We start from the raw sequence: 15437 nt of genomic DNA, 5'->3' as shown, positions 1-15437 counted from the left end.
CGTTTAATTAATTCCGTTCAATATGCCGGTACACCGCTGGAACATAGCCGGCAATTCCGGCTGCGTTTTCACGATACGTCCGCCTTGTTGCGTTTATATGCGCGTAGGAGCGCGTGGCTAAGTGTTTGGTCAAAGCAAGCCGCCGCCCCGGCTCTCTAACCGCGCTCGTACGCTACGAGATGATTGGGCATTTGCTCGATGGTTTCCGGAAAACTTGGAATCGCTGGAGAGCGTTGTACTTTATTCCGTTAAATCGACGTAAATCGCGATTGACAACAACAGAGGGAACAACGACGAGAGCTCGCAGTCCGGTCGTAGGAAGATTGCAGGTGTTCGCGATAGGAGAAACGCTTAGCTGGCCGTGCTCCTGACCCATATCTTACGCGTAAATTCCGTTCCTCTTTCACACACCACGCCGCGCTCTCTATCTCGTTGTCAGTGTTACGATAAGCTACAGATGTTTCGTCAAAGAAACTTCTGATCCTCCCAAATCCTTCGCGAAAGCCTACGCGAACCCGAACTAGTAAAAGAGCTTACAGTGTCGCGCGGTGAATCGACACGCGATAGACGTTAAATACAGACTCGTGGAAAGAACAGACAGCAAAATCATCCGTATTGTTTCGAGCTAAACGCTCGCCAGTGCAAACAGCAACAACGCGCGTCACTTTACTCGACGACTTTGTTTCGTTGCAGCCCCCGCGGAATTACCCCGACACGGAGAGTCCTGTCATTGAACCCGGTGAGCGACTCGTCGGCGCATTGTGTCAGCCCATCGACACGAAACAACCCCCGTGAAGGCAGCACGGGACGGTGGAGGGCACCACGGTACAGGCTCGTAGCGAAGGGCGTAAAACCACGGAGAGAAGCTGGACTCGTTGCGTGCACCCTCCTGCCTGCGTGGTGCAGCTTCTTTTTTTCCAGGCCGAGTCACCGTTGTGTTCACGCTGTAAAAGGACGACACCGGTTTCCATCCTTGTCCGGTGTAGCATCGCCACTCCACCCCTTGGCGATCTCGCTTTCACCCTCGTGAAAGGAGTCTGCCACGCAGAATACGAAGAAAGAAGAGTCGCGACCCGAAGGAGTGGGGGGTTGGTAGCGCAACGCGACGAGAGTAGGGAGACCAGGCATCGGATGGGGGTAGCTGGCAACGTGGTAGAGGAAGCTTTCGGTGGGAACGGTGGGGGCAGAAACGAAACGAAGCCTCCGAGCGGTCGGGCGAAACGACGAGCAACAGTGTGCCGCGCGCCGCTGACAAGCGAGCGTAGTCGTTGAGAGTCTAGTGCGAGAGATAGCGCGTGTCTTGACGAGTTGGAAGGTGTTGCAGGGTGGTGAGACTGGCGTGCAGGAACGTTTCGTGTTCGGTCACGCGGGTGCGTTCGAGCTTCCATGAACACATGCTCCGCAGCAACGTCGGAAGCGCAAGGGGACAGCTGACACCGAAGGATACGAGCTCGATCGTGCCCGTGGAAGTCTTCGGCTTGTGCGAAACGGTGTGAGGTTTCCCATGGTGGGTTCCGTGCGTATACATACTCGACGTGTCTACGAGTGAGAGAAGGGAATGATCGACAGTGCGAGGAATAATAGTGTAACGTTGTCGACGACGGTGGTTCTGGTTGATCATCGTGTTCGTTGACAGCGTATGGCTCGCGATCGCTCGACCCCGTTGATTCGTCTACCGTGCAGATTCGTAACGACGCTTCGGCAAAAAGAGCCGCCGACCGGTGACTTCTCCGCAAACGGAACGAGAGCACGATCGACGAGCAGGGACGGTCGTCGACGGCTGATTTCGAGGAAAGTGATCGTTGCCGTTGAGACACGCTTACGGTGCTTCAGTGATTCGTGAGAGCAAGCGACAGAGTGATCGAAATTGGCGCACCGGATATATCATTTTGCGAGTAAAGAAAGATCGTTGTGTTTGCTGTGATACGAGTGGTGCGCGGAGAAGCAAGCTACGAGAAGAAGGGTGTCCGTATTTTCGAAGGAAATGCGCTGCTAGCAAATCGGCAAGGTGTCGCCCGAATTTTTGAGGTAGGCATCCTTCTCATTATTGCTCTTTGCAAGCTCGAAATAATAGCTGGTAAAAGCGACGACAGAATATGAGAACGGACGGGGCTACAATTATTCGTGAAAACGTGCGTGAGTGGTACGGTAATTGCGTCGGGAAATGGACCGTATCGTCCAGGTTGAAAGCCCGTTACGCTGAAAACGTAGCTTTCCGAAGTGCGTGCAAATTACGATCGGTGTATATCGCGTCGGCACGTGGACCTCGACCGATACAGAAACCGCAAAGTTGCCATCGTTCCGTGAGATTTTTCTCCCGCAAGAGGATTACCCTGGATACCATTCTAAAAACCGGCTGTTCCGCCGGATATCATCCGGATCGTAAAAGCCTTACGATCGTGTCGGAGCACGGAGTGGCACTAGTCGTTGGGCAAATCGATTTTGCCGTCCGTCGGATTCGCTCGATGTGAAAATTTTCCAATTTATCCGTCGTCGGGATCATGGCGCGTTACGCAACGAGTACTTTATTTCAATTTAAAACGCTTCCGTCTTTCTTGTAACGATTGCGTCACAGCGACGCGGAGTTTCGTCGGCGTTCGCGAATTCGACGAGTTCGCAGCGCGAGCGTGGTATCTCGCTTGGATCCGGAAGACCGACATTTTTCCGCGGTTAACGTAAAACGATATCTCTGCGAGCTGCGGATCCAATTCAACGTGAGACGCGAGCGGACGATGGCGCACGAAAGGAAAAACTAGCGAAACGGTGAAAAGAGAGGCGGAAAGGTGGAGGATATAGAGAAAAATTCCGCGAGCGCGTGTCTCGTGGGTGGCAGAGAAAGGCAGAACTTAATGCAGCGAGCAAACAAATAAAGCATCTCCGACGGGGATTGAATAGAGTCGACGTGCCACGGAGATCGATATTCGCGACTCGCAGCGAAACGTCGAGCGAGATTAACACACGCTACCGCGGAAATACGCGTCGACGGTCCCGCGCACTCTTTCGCGCTTTTTCGCCGTTCTCTTCTCTCTTTTTTTTTTTTTTTTTTTTCGTTTCTGTTCCTTCTCCGGCGAATTAAATCGGCACCGTCGTCGGTTCTGCTTGTTCGGCCTTTTCAATGGCGAGGGCTCGTGTTCGTTCACCTGTTGGTTAATTTCCATCGAATCACGGGTATGTTTACTCTCGATTACCCAGCATAATGGAGAATTTTCATCGCGATAATTAAGCGAATCCAGGGGCCAGGCAGCGCCGGAAATGCGCTCGTTCCATTTGCGAAATTACCGGAACCGTGTCTGTCGGGACGAAGCACTAGCATCGTGATACTTTTCGGACTGGCAACCGTTAAAACGTGCTCGCCGGTACGCTCGAAGAGGAACGTTTCCGCCGCGATACGATTTAAACGAGTTACGACGAACGACGCGAGTTGCTCTCTATGCGCGCGAGGTCATGCCACCGAACGAACGCAGATGAAATTAGAAATAATCTCGAGACTCCCACGAACTCGGTCAGGATCGGGTGGTGTAGCGAGCACGCCTGTCGCTGACAGTTATTAGGAACTTATGGGGCGAGAGTTCACGGCGAAAATTCGAGCCAGACCAGCACCGGGGGAGTTCGTTTTCTGTTCGAGACGCGGCACGGTTTATTTTGACTGCGCACCAAACCGCGTCTCGACCCTCTGCGAACGTCGCTTTTTCTTCCCATCACTTTGCGCCCGTTTCTTCTTCGAATTTCGATCCTCTTCCTCTTTGCGCGTATGTCTTTTTCGAAAACGATCACGCGCCGATAATTAAAGGCAGAAAGAAAACCGTATACGTATGTATCGTGAAAATCGTTCTAACGTTGCAAAGCTTAAATATTGATGGACATCAATGGGTCTCTAATTGCAGGCAGGGTAGCTCGATTGGAATCAGATTTCCAAAGGCGATCGCAGTTGAAAAAGTTGCTGGTTCATATATACATACAGTAGAACAGACGATACCGCGTTAGCTAAAATCGAGCTGGAAATATAAACTCGTTTGTGTTCGTCGCAAAGCATCGTGTAGCGCGTTAACACTAGAACTACCGATAGTTAACAGCAAACTATTTTGTACCAAAACCAGTGAAAATGGTCTGGTCTTTAAAAAATACGTAATAATAGAATATTTGTATATTTATTGATTTATTACTTTCTTACAGAAGGAATTCCATGTTATGTAATATATTTTTGGTATTATTAATCCATCTGGGACTACTATCCCTGAACGAGGGTTGACAAATTTATAAAATCGTAGAACCAGTCATTTCGACTGCTGTGATATTTCTAGCGTTAGGTCCAGAACCTTCCTGATAACTGATATCATCGTATTGAACGATACGCAGTGAAAATTTTAAATTGTACAAAATTGTACAAAACGAGGAAACTGTTCAATTGGGGTTCGATAAACAGATCGCAAGACCCTTTTACGCTTTGACAAGTACCAGTCATGTTAACTGGCATTGGTATAAGTAGCCGTGATACAAAATTATTTTGAGTTTGATTACATAAAAAACAAAATAAAATTCATTATATTGTTCTTTTAGTTATCGTTGCGAAAGTCGTTGCATCATTGCGAAAAGAAATATAACACGAAGTAGGAATTTTAAAATAGAGTTCTAAAACCATTCAATTTGACTGGTATGGTAGTTCTAGCGTTAATCCGAGAGAGACGAGCTCGATGACCGCTTCAGCATCTAAATCTCTCCGCCTTCGTTTCCCTGGCAAAATCATGGGAAAGTTCCCGTTGCTTGGCGGAGAGAAGGCGCGTCATAATCGAGCGTCAAATTCGTTGAATAAATCCACGGTTGCGCGTAAATATTCCACGATGAACTCCGCTCGAAAAGACGAGCTGGTCGCGCTCTTGGCGATGGATAGTCCACGGGATGGGCGGCAGATGGAAGCACATCACGGCCGATACACCATCGGGCCACGCGGGTCGACTTTTCGCTCAGTGCCACACGTTCTCTTCGATGACGCAAACAACGAATACCGAAATACCACGACGATAGTCGTTATCGCTTTGTAACGTTTGAATTGTTCTTTTTCCCGATAATATCAATTGCCACCGAAACTCGTCGGTCTGACGCGTCACGCAGGAATGTTAATGTTTTCTCGTTTCTAGAACAAATACCTAGCTAGATAACGGTCGAAAGCTAAACGACTCAATTGACAACGCGAGGGAACGAACAGCGCTGCCCGAGTCTGCTGGAATTCCTCGTTTCCGATGATTCGGTAGAACAGCGTTGGTAAAAAATACGAGACGTTAACGAGCCACCAGTTAAAGGCTGATAAACCGACGTTCCAGTTGCTAAACACTGCAACGAAGGTTCTCCGATCGTAAACTCGGTTTCAAGCGAAATCTTGCAGGGGTTACCGAACCGGCATGCAACGCACAGACGCCGGCGACACCTGCTCCCGCACCCTCGTGTCACCGAATACCTGATTAGCGGGGGAGGACTCTCTGGAAGTCGGTACCCTTGCCGGAGGGTCTTGGTTTAATAAAGCACCGCGCCGGTGAGAAACGCGAAACACGTGCGTGCAAAAGTTCTCCCCATGGGGCGTGTAACGACGTTCCACGGCCGAAAGAGGAAGGAAGGAAGGATGGAAGAAAGTTACGAGGGTGGTTACGAGGACGCACGAGTGGAGGAGGGTGGCCGGGAGTAGTTTTAGATGTCCCGTTGCCTTCCCTTCTAACGCGATGCTTTACTCGCAAGCGGTGAAATTATACCGATAGATCCGCGTCAAATGGAAATACGATGGCGTTGGTTCGCGGGGCGCAATATCGGTAATGGGGCCAACGGTTTAACGACGGAGTTTGGCGAAAGTGGCCCGGGGTACGCCGTACTCCCTGGTCGCTCGCTAAACTTGGATATTGGAAAATTGAGTTAACTTATGCCAGAGTAGAACGATTTTCTCCCGTTACCGTGTACGGCCATGATTTTCAGTCGTACGGCCTCTAAATTCGCTTCGCCGGATTCGTTTGATTGCCAGCGCTAAACGATATATCCACGACGACGTAGAATGAATCCTGCAATCGAGAAGGAAACGAAACGAAACGAGAGAGGTGGGAACCGACGACCCTCGTCGTATTTCGCTGCTTCGTATAACCGCTGACCGAAGAGGGTGCGAACTTTGTTTCTATGGGCCGCGAACAGGGGAGTTTCGCGACAGTTTCGAGGGCTGCGAGTTTCTGGGAGGCTGAACACCGGCGTTCCACGCTGGCGACACTCGTGACGAGAGTATCGATGCCGGTTGAGAGACGGGATGATCCTGCGAGATTGCCGACTGTCATTTTAACCCCCATCGCGCATTCTCTTCTGTCTTCGCGTGTCTACAAACACTCTCTGTCGCTGTATCATCGGCAAATCGATGGCGACTCGTCAAACTACAAATATTTAAAGAGCACTCGACGCGCGGAATCGTCGATGACTACGCGTAATGCGTTTCATAAATTTATCCCGAAACTCGAGCGATCGATATCGATGATCTCGATGCGATCTCGCGGGAGAAAACGAACGATCGCTAGACACCGCAGTGGAGATTTCTACCGATTTCTTGTTCCACGCTTTTTACGCCGTGTCGGTCGAAGACGATACGAAGAAAGAAATCGCTGGTATTAAATCGCGAAGACTTATAGGACACCGTGACAAACGTCGTTTACACGCGCTTTATTTACGACTCGCGTCGTCTACTTGCGAATTCGCGCGAACGCGGATCGTTACGAGGGAAAATTATAGCGCGTAGGCGGCCCGCGTATTTCCCGATGCCCACAGATTTACGGATCGTTAAGTCTTACGAATTTACACGTTTCTTTCCCCCTGACCGCTATTTGCGGCCATGCCCAGATTTTATTGTACGCTGGACGCCTACGCTCGCGCTTACGTTCACAGGCGCCGCTATCGATCTATCCCGTCGAGGATCGATGATATTTCTTATCTTCGAATACTGACAGACGGTATAATAAATAGCAGGTATAGTTCTTTCTTCCTAGCTACGTACATGATTCAGAATATAATAGAATCCGTCCATTTTGAGATAAGCGGGGATCTTGGCTTTTTATTGTTTTTACTGCCACGAACTGGAAGAGGAAAATTTTCAAGACGGGAAAGAAGAGTCGACGCGGCGGAACGATCCTCGGGTACAAAGGAATCCAATGAAAAATTGCCTGGATGAGTTCGAAATATCCCATCGTCTGCAATTCGATGGGGTTGAAAGCGGAAGGTGAGGTATCCAAGAGAACGTACGATTTTCCTGGATATCCTCGATTCGACGTCGGGTAACGTGTCTGGAAAAGGAGAGACGTTTGGTGGAACAAAGGGAAGAACTGTGCGTGAGACGGTACGCATCGCGGCAACGCGTAACTCCGACGGATCTTGGGAAATGTTACGAACGAGAGAGATCACCCGCCAGGGAATAGCGGTGGACGCAGAGGTTATTTCTGGATTGCGAAAAACTTTTAATAGCTTTCTGATAGCTTATTGGCCTTATAAATACTTCGGTACCTCGCGTCCTATCCGACTGTCGGCTCTTCTTCTCCTCGATCCGATGCTACTTTTTTCTCATCTCGTCCTCCATTGTGTGTCCACCTCTGCCCCTAGGAGACCTAAATCCCGAAGAAACTGGAATCCCCTGCAGAAGAAATTGTCGCCATTATTTATTTATTAGACGGGACAGATCGCGCGCGATGCACCGCAGGTATTACACGCGTCTAGGAAGCGGAGCGGTGAAATATTACACGCCAGACACGCTCCTCGCAGTCAGGGTCGCTTTAAGCCTTTTCACGCGGCAGGTAATTTCGCGTCCGCACCTATTCAACCTCCTACCCCGTCGTAATCTGGTAAAAAGATTACGATCTTCTAACGGAGAATTAATGCCGGGGGAGAAAACGACGGAAGCGTTCCATCAAGAAGAACGAGGCATAAAGGTTGATTAGTTATTCGATTAGAGGAATTATCGGTGTTTCTGCCTTTCAACCGGTAGTTCCTCGGTACAAAACTTGCCTCGGTCTGGCAGCTTTCCCAACGACAGTTTCTCCCTTCCCTCTCTTCCTCTTAAAAGAGACACAATCCCACGAAACAGTGGCACTGAATTAAAAAAAAAAAAAAAAAGAACAAGGAAGGAAAAGAAAGGAAAAATAGTGCAGGTCAGGCCAGACAGAAACGAACCGGAGGATCATCGAGAGCAGCCGGTGTCGCGCAGGCGGAATTATTAAATTCGTCGGTGTCCCCTAATTAAAAGCGAACCACGGCCGATTCGGAATCGCACGAAAGTTAGGCGGATAGCAGCAAGTGGAAAGAGCAAGAGACAAAGGGAGAAAAAGAGAAGAAGCGGAGAAAGGGTTGGTCGTTGCACGCGCGCTGCCATCGCAGAAATAATCGAGTGCTGCGGGCGTAGCCGCGCCCTTCGCTCGACCCTTCGTTTCGTAAGCGCACCGCCACCCTTCCTGCCGTCCGCGTCCACCTATAAATAACGTCCCTTACGCACGTTGCAGCAATTTTCTCGCGGAGATACCGCCGGAAACGATCCCGGCTGCATGCATAATCATAATGAGCGGGGCCCGGGCGAAAATTCGGCTGGAATAATTGCGCGTCCGGGCCGGTGCGCAAGGAACGCGACTGCCTCGTTATCAGATGATACGAAAAATGCTCTCGTGCGAGAGTCTGCCCTCTCGTAACTCGCTAATAGGCATTGTCAGGAGCCGTTCGTGCGGTTAAACATGGCCTCGGTACGCTGAAATCGCGCGCTGCCTCGGTTCTAGCTTCGAAATCGCGGCAGAGTCGCGGTTAGACAGGAGCAAAAACCGTCAGTGGAAAGTTGGACGTTCCGCGCCGGTAGTCGCGCATTAACGCGCACTGGTAAATGGACAGAAAATGTGGAATTCGCGCGACAGGCGTTCCAGGCGTGGATCGATACGATTTTCGTTTATAGCGCGATAAATATTTATTACACGCCAGGTGTACTTCGCTATGGGAACGTTTTGCGGGGACATAAAACGAACCTTACAGCGTGTGATCGAGCTTTTTGTGGCGCCTCGTGGCGTAGCCAGCCTCTAGTCGCAAAATAACGATTTTCACGCGAATTAACTTCTTCGCTTGTTACCACATGTACTGTATATCTCGACGTCGCACTCGTTCTTTCCAGTCTTGAAAAGTACCTACTCGTTGGACTCGTCCCAGTCGCTCCATCTTAATTTCCATTCATTATACCAGCCCGATCTCGTTCGATCAAAATAAAGCCACTTAAGGTGCAAATTCATCAGCCATTATGGGCGATCGCATTATCATACGCGCGACGAGGCTCCTTGGCGACACAGAATGTCGCGCGAGATAATAAGCCGGTACACGGTCGCGCCAGCGCGAAAGGGTTTCATCGTTGGCAACTTGCTCTTGGCAATTATCGCCAATTTCAACCATACCAGTCGCGCGCCAAGGAACACCTATTCCGATCTTTATTCGCGTGGTACAGCGAGCTTGCACGTTCAGTCTCCGCGAGTCGCGTCGTTCGGTGTGGTCCGACCAGTTGAAGCCGGTAATCGGCGATCCTCGTATAAACGAGCCGCGAGAAAGAAGGGAAGAAAGAAGGAGACGCGCGTCGGTACAACGCCGCTGGGCCACGGGGAAGGGAAGATTAACATAGAGATGAGGTCGTCTTGAGTCTTTTCCGCGTGAGTTATGTTCCCGTGACCGTGCACCATGGCTACATGCGCAAGTCTGCTCCTTCTTTCTCCCTTTCTCGTGCGTGCATGACGTAGCGGAATTACGTTGCATTAAACATTGCGTCATAGAACACCGGAGCTCCTTTTATCGTCGTCGACTAAGAAGAAGCGCTCCGGGGGATGATATGTTTCGCTCGTTTCTCGCCAGCAACGCCAGACGTACCGATAACTCGGTTACCGTCCTCCGGGATTAATTGCCACTCCGGATTAGCTCCGCTGGCGAACGAAGAAAAGAATCGTTGAAACGGACCCATACTACGCGCTGAATTGCAGCGAGTCGCGAGCTCCTCGAACGATTTCACGGGACTGGGATTCGCGGAGTCGGTGGAAATTTTCCATCGGTCGAGCAGAGTTTCGAAAGAGTCGCCAAGAATGGTAAATCGGAATCGCGTGCCTCGAAGCTCGGCGAAATGGATCTTCAGCGTGGGTCGAGCACGCCACGCGTCGTTCGCGAGGATAACAATTGATGGCAGACTCTGGACGCGAGAGAAAGCGGACAAATTGGGAACGCTGTGGGTGGAGAATATCGTTCAAAAACGTTCACCTTTGGCCTTTATGGTCTCTCCGATGATATTCCGAATCCGTGGCTCTTTGTGCTGTCGAGAAGATACTTTTAAACCCGTAAGTGTTCTCATGACAGAGAGAAAGGCGTATATAGATGGCTGAACGAGACGACAAAGTCGACACCATCGTTGGTATTAGTGGCGTGCCGGCTGTTTGCAAACAGCAATAATCATCTTTGTGACGTGTATCGGGTGCAGCTAGGCACTGCGTGTATCAGGAACAGGGAATGCGTGCGTTGGTAGAGTTTGTATCACTTAACCGCTGGCGGTGGATACGGAGCTCGGTAAGCGAAGCTAATGCTGAAATAATGCGACACTGTTCGGTGTTCGCCGCGCGTATGCCAACCGAAAACGCAAATGCCAGTCCCCTGTCGACAGACTGTACGCCTACGCGAGCCGATTTCCGATCGTGCGCTTCGACGCTTTCCACAGCATCGGGCCAACGCACCGTACACGTTTCACGTTCTTTATTCTCAATTTCAGCCGCAGCCGTGCTAACTCGTGCGACGATTTAGTTACTTTATTGTTTGCAATTAAACGTTTGCTTGTTTTTCCTTTTAACCATCGACAGGAAATTATTCGGTCGTCACTCAAGATAGAAGAAACGTTAGGCTTTCTCTTTCCTACCTTTTCCGTTCTCGTTCGTTAACGAGCGTATTTGCGCAATTACCACGGAGACCAAACGCACTTGCAAACCGTTGTTTCGCTGGAGAACATCGAACGAGATTAACGCCGTTTCTGCGGTTCTCGGAGCGGAAAGTATTGGATTCCTGACCGCTGTAATTGTCTGTTGGAGCAGACACGAGCGAAGGAAGAAACGCGTCACTGAAACCGTACTTTACGCTCCAAGGTCCGCTCTCGTACTTTTTTCCCATTGCCTGCAGCTTATAGCAGTCGCGATGAACTTTGAAGCTCGTCGAATCGACGTTGCTCGTAAATGTTTCAAAGTTCTCTGCTCTCTCCGCTGGTAACGATGGATGCAGCGATGAAACGAAATACCGTGCCGGAGCCGGAGAGCGCAACGATAATAATTAACGCCCAAAGTTTCTGGCGTCGAATCGCGCGTCAAAATCTCGAGACGTTCCAAATTAATCTCGTCTACTTTCGCCGTCCCTGGGGAAACCTCGTCTCTCTCTCTCTCTCTCTCTCTCTCTCTCTGTTTCTTTCCTTCTTCCTTTTTCCACCAAAACTTGTTCGCGAAAGGCTAAATTATGGATCAATGAACGCGCAGGCATTTGTCTTTTCCATAGCCTCTTTTTTAAACGATTATACGAAAATTTTGGTAGTTAACAGTCTCGAAAATAAATTAACGCAATTTCCGCAACGTTGCAAGGTTGCGTTTGATTCACAGTAATTGGTTATTTAAGCGATTGCTAGAACTCATTATCATCGGAACGAGCCAAACATCTTTATGTTCTCTACAAATTTCCAGTCGAATCTCCGTTTCGTCGTTGAATTTTAACGATCGATTTTCTGAATCTTTCAAGATGCTTCGCGTTTAATATATGGCGATTCGTTTCGTAAATGAAAGCTGTTCGTTGTCCAACGAAGTACGTTAAACGAAGCCACGGTCGACTATAAATACGAGTCACGGCGACATTCGTTTCGGGAAAATGGTGAACGTGGTGAATTTCGGTGCAAGGGCGGCAACGTTATGAAATTTCGCGCGACGCGGTTCACGAAATCTCGCCCCTTCCCACCGAATGTCCGCTATTTCGTATCGCGACCACCGTTCTTTTTCCATGCTACCGTTTCAGTCCCGTCACACCGCGAATATATTTTCCTGCGTGTCGCTCACCAACGCGTAAGGTTCGTCGGATTTTCATAATGAAATTACCACGCGTGTCAGTAGCGCGAAGACACGGTTTTACGTGCTCGTTTTGGGCCATGGCCAAGACCATCCAGCAAAAGTCACTCAATTCTCGTCATTTCATCACGGAGACGTTAAAAAATCTCTGTTTGCAAAAGAGGGAGATGGTCGAGATCGTTTGGTTACGTTGTATAATTCCAAACGACGCGGTTTTGTCCAGATTCTAATTTATACGCCAACATAATCTAGTTACAGAAACTTTCTCCACTAGCTTTCAACGATCGTTCCGCTTCGAATTTTTTCACCGCGTAATCCTCTTATCGCTTCGACGCAGCGGTTTATAGTGACACTTAATTAACGTGATAATTACTTCTGGCCTGTTCCTGCTACTATGCACATGTATCGGTATTATTTATTCACTGGCCATCGCCATACTTCCAAATCGCGTTTCTCTCCGTCAAAATTAGCCATCGCTGGCTAGGCTAGCCGCTGCTCTATTCGTATTTATTAGCGTAGCGGGTGTCGGTACAACGAGCGTGAGCCGGACTGTGCGCTTTTTTTCAGGAACGGCCACTCTCGAGCGCACAATTTCATTAGGACCGACGTCCACTTTCCTGTTTTTCGCGCATCATTTCTAATTCCAGGGCCCGGCCGAATTTTCAGCCGCGGTCCGGCTCCAGTCCAGCCTTGGACGCGTCGTTGTTCCAGACTATTTTGAGAAAGAGGTTGTCCCTCGTGGCTCCTAGACGCGACCGGCGAGATTTATCGCGCGAAATCGCGCGGCGCACTTCCAATTAACCCTCGAATAAATTTTTGCTTCAGCCTCACTTTTTTCCCCGTTAACGATGCTTTCTCTTCTGCCTCGAAATACAATGGATGACATATTGTTCTTTGCCGCGGTTCCATCGTTCGGACGCCAAATTCTCGATAATTCCATTTTACGGCTCGCAACTTGTCCTTAAATTTATCAAACTCGGTATCAGATATTTTTTTTTTTTTTTCTTAGAATACAGAGACAGGAAAGAAGGTAGGGTAAGGGTGTTTGGTGGCTTTTACGCTGGTGGATATCAGACGGTGTTTTTCTATCTGCGAAAAGCCGCAATCCCATCGGGCTTCGTCGGCCGACGAATATTTAACGCGCGGAAGACGCGGTTTCCTGTTCGCCTGGAAAATACCGATAGGCTCCGCGAGACGGTATTGTGCCGGTCTCCGCCATTCAATTTCCCCGTCTGCCACCACTCCCCTATCTTGCTTTTGTATATTTTGATCCGCAGACCCTTCGTTGCGCGAAAAGCTCGTCGTGCAGGCGCTGGTAAACTACATCTCCCGCGACGTTCGGTTTCTTGGCAAATTGCGCGAGGTATTCTTTGTTCCAATCTACGGTGGCGCAAATTTCGCCGACCACGATTTTAACCTCGCGCGGATACAACGGAGGAATTCGAAATTATTCGAAATTGTACGGCGTAATCGTATTTTCACGTCGAGATTCCATCGGTTGAGTTTCGACGCTCGTGAAAACGCGAGAACAGAATGCGATCCGTAGCACGGCGAGAAGCGGCGCTGGAAAAGCAGCGTGGCGACGCCGTAAGGGATTGTATCGGGCAGAATTAAATAAAAATCACGCGAACTGGAGATTTGGTGAACGCGGAACCGAGCCAGAAATGAGATGAGCGCTTCACGGCGCTCGCTTGGCTGCTCGTCCGCATTCTGCTCTGCATATGAATGAGAGGAGAACGGAGGTCGAGAGCGAGCAAGTGAATGCTGGAGAAACGGAGACGCACCGTGGGGTTCCAACGTCGCCAGCGTCGAGCTGGAATATCGGCCGAGCCAAGAAACGGAACGGAAGGAACGCTGCGTTTATTAAACTGAGCGCGGACGTGTTCCTCTTTTGCTTCCTCGACTTTATCCACCGACACGGCGCTCCCCCCCACTTCCCTCTATTCGATCCACCTCTCTCTACTCATTCTTTTGCCTCTGGTCTAGCTACGCCACGTGCAAAATACTGGCCCGACACGCTCTTCATCATCGATGCCTTTTTCTTTCCGCCGTTTTCGTCTCTCTCGCTCTTCTGGTTACACCTTCGAACGAGCCCTAACTTCCGTGCAAAGTCGTTTCCAAGCGAATGTCAACGACATCGTGGAGCCTCGGTCTGTTTCCACGCTGCTGTCTCCAACTTTGCTTTCGTACAAATCATCTAACCTACCGAGGGTTTGTTTGGAAAGGGTTGCTGGATGTTTCCTTTTCAGTTTTCCTAAGCTGGCGACGAATCGAGTTAAACGTTCGAACGATCGTCAGTCGAAACTTGCAGTATGACGGACGAAGGTTAATAGGTCCCCTGTTTTGCCAAGCCCTAATGGAGTATTTTTTTGCGTCTCGTTTTCGTGAGTCATTCCACTTGTCGACTCGAACGAGCTACCAGCGGGCAAGTGTTCCTCGAATACGCAAACGGCTTGAGAAGCGTAGAGTTACGCCGCAGCCGGTGTCCACTTGAACAAGAACAGTCTCATTATACGAGAAACGGAGAACCTCGCTACATTGGACTTAGCGCGTGTTAAAAAATACGAAACTCATCGCACAAAGTACTGCCGCGTCGTGTCACCCACCCACGGAGTTTCCGGCAGGCTTTCACCGTCAGCGTATCGCTACGTCGATTAAAGAAAGTCAGAGTGCATGAGGGGAGGAATCAATCAGCGAAATCACGCGTTGGATGACGAATAGAGGTGGCGTCGTATCGGCGGATCGTCTATTCCGTCTCGATGATATACGCCGTGTATCCTCGGCTAGAACGTCGCGGCGTCGGTGCTTACGGGGAGGCCGAAACAATTAATCAAGAGAATACAATCGTGTGTGCCCGGACGAGGGAGGAGGAATGGGAGGTAGCGAGCAGACGAACCGCTGGCGTGACTGATTCATTATGAGACTGTAATTAAGTCCCTGTATTAGCATACCGACTAGATGGAGACCGTTCCACAACCAGTCGGCAGCGGCTGGAACGACTTGACCCAAAGGTGCTTCCTATGCTAACGAGATACCTCCCCCATGGGGAGGGGTTGTATAGACGCGTGTGTGCGTTTGTGCATGCGGTGCGTAGAAAAAATAACACGTTTACCCTGTTGGCGCACGAGTTGCACCGGTCAAGAGTTTCCCCTCTCTCTATTCTCTGGTCAGCGGCCATTAGAACCGGCTACCAGACGCGTATCTCTTAATTAGCCGGCGAAATCCACTCTCCGGCCGCCGCTGGGAGCCTGGCCCGTTATCAATTTAACCCCCGGCCGCGAACTTTCTCGGTCAACCGGCATTTCTCTTTTCTTTTTTTCTCTCTCTCTCTTTCTCTCA

The 15437-nt window shown here is 49.8% G+C and overlaps 1 protein-coding gene across 8 annotated transcripts in view; it reads left to right on the top strand.

Annotated features, from left to right (window-relative positions):
- The window catches only part of LOC126871886 (uncharacterized), a 229329-nt gene that overhangs the window by 156255 nt on the left and 57637 nt on the right, over positions 1–15437 (top strand). For 5 of the 8 annotated variants that reach the window (XM_050631196.1, XM_050631197.1, XM_050631200.1 and 2 more), the window contains one exon: positions 694–2028. The exons of 2 other annotated variants lie outside the window; for them this stretch is intronic. The gene's annotated coding sequence lies outside the window, so the exon portion shown is untranslated. Of the gene's footprint in view, positions 1–693; positions 2029–10073; positions 10350–15437 lie in introns of those variants that run through there. One more of the 8 variants, XM_050631204.1, reaches the window with a different exon arrangement.

The sequence above is a fragment of the Bombus huntii genome, chromosome 12 (genome assembly GCF_024542735.1).
Source record: "Bombus huntii isolate Logan2020A chromosome 12, iyBomHunt1.1, whole genome shotgun sequence".
In the NCBI taxonomy this organism is placed as follows: domain Eukaryota; kingdom Metazoa; phylum Arthropoda; class Insecta; order Hymenoptera; family Apidae; genus Bombus; species Bombus huntii.
The sequence above is the reverse complement of the archived record's forward strand: the minus strand, read 5'-3'. Positions and strand labels throughout refer to the sequence as shown.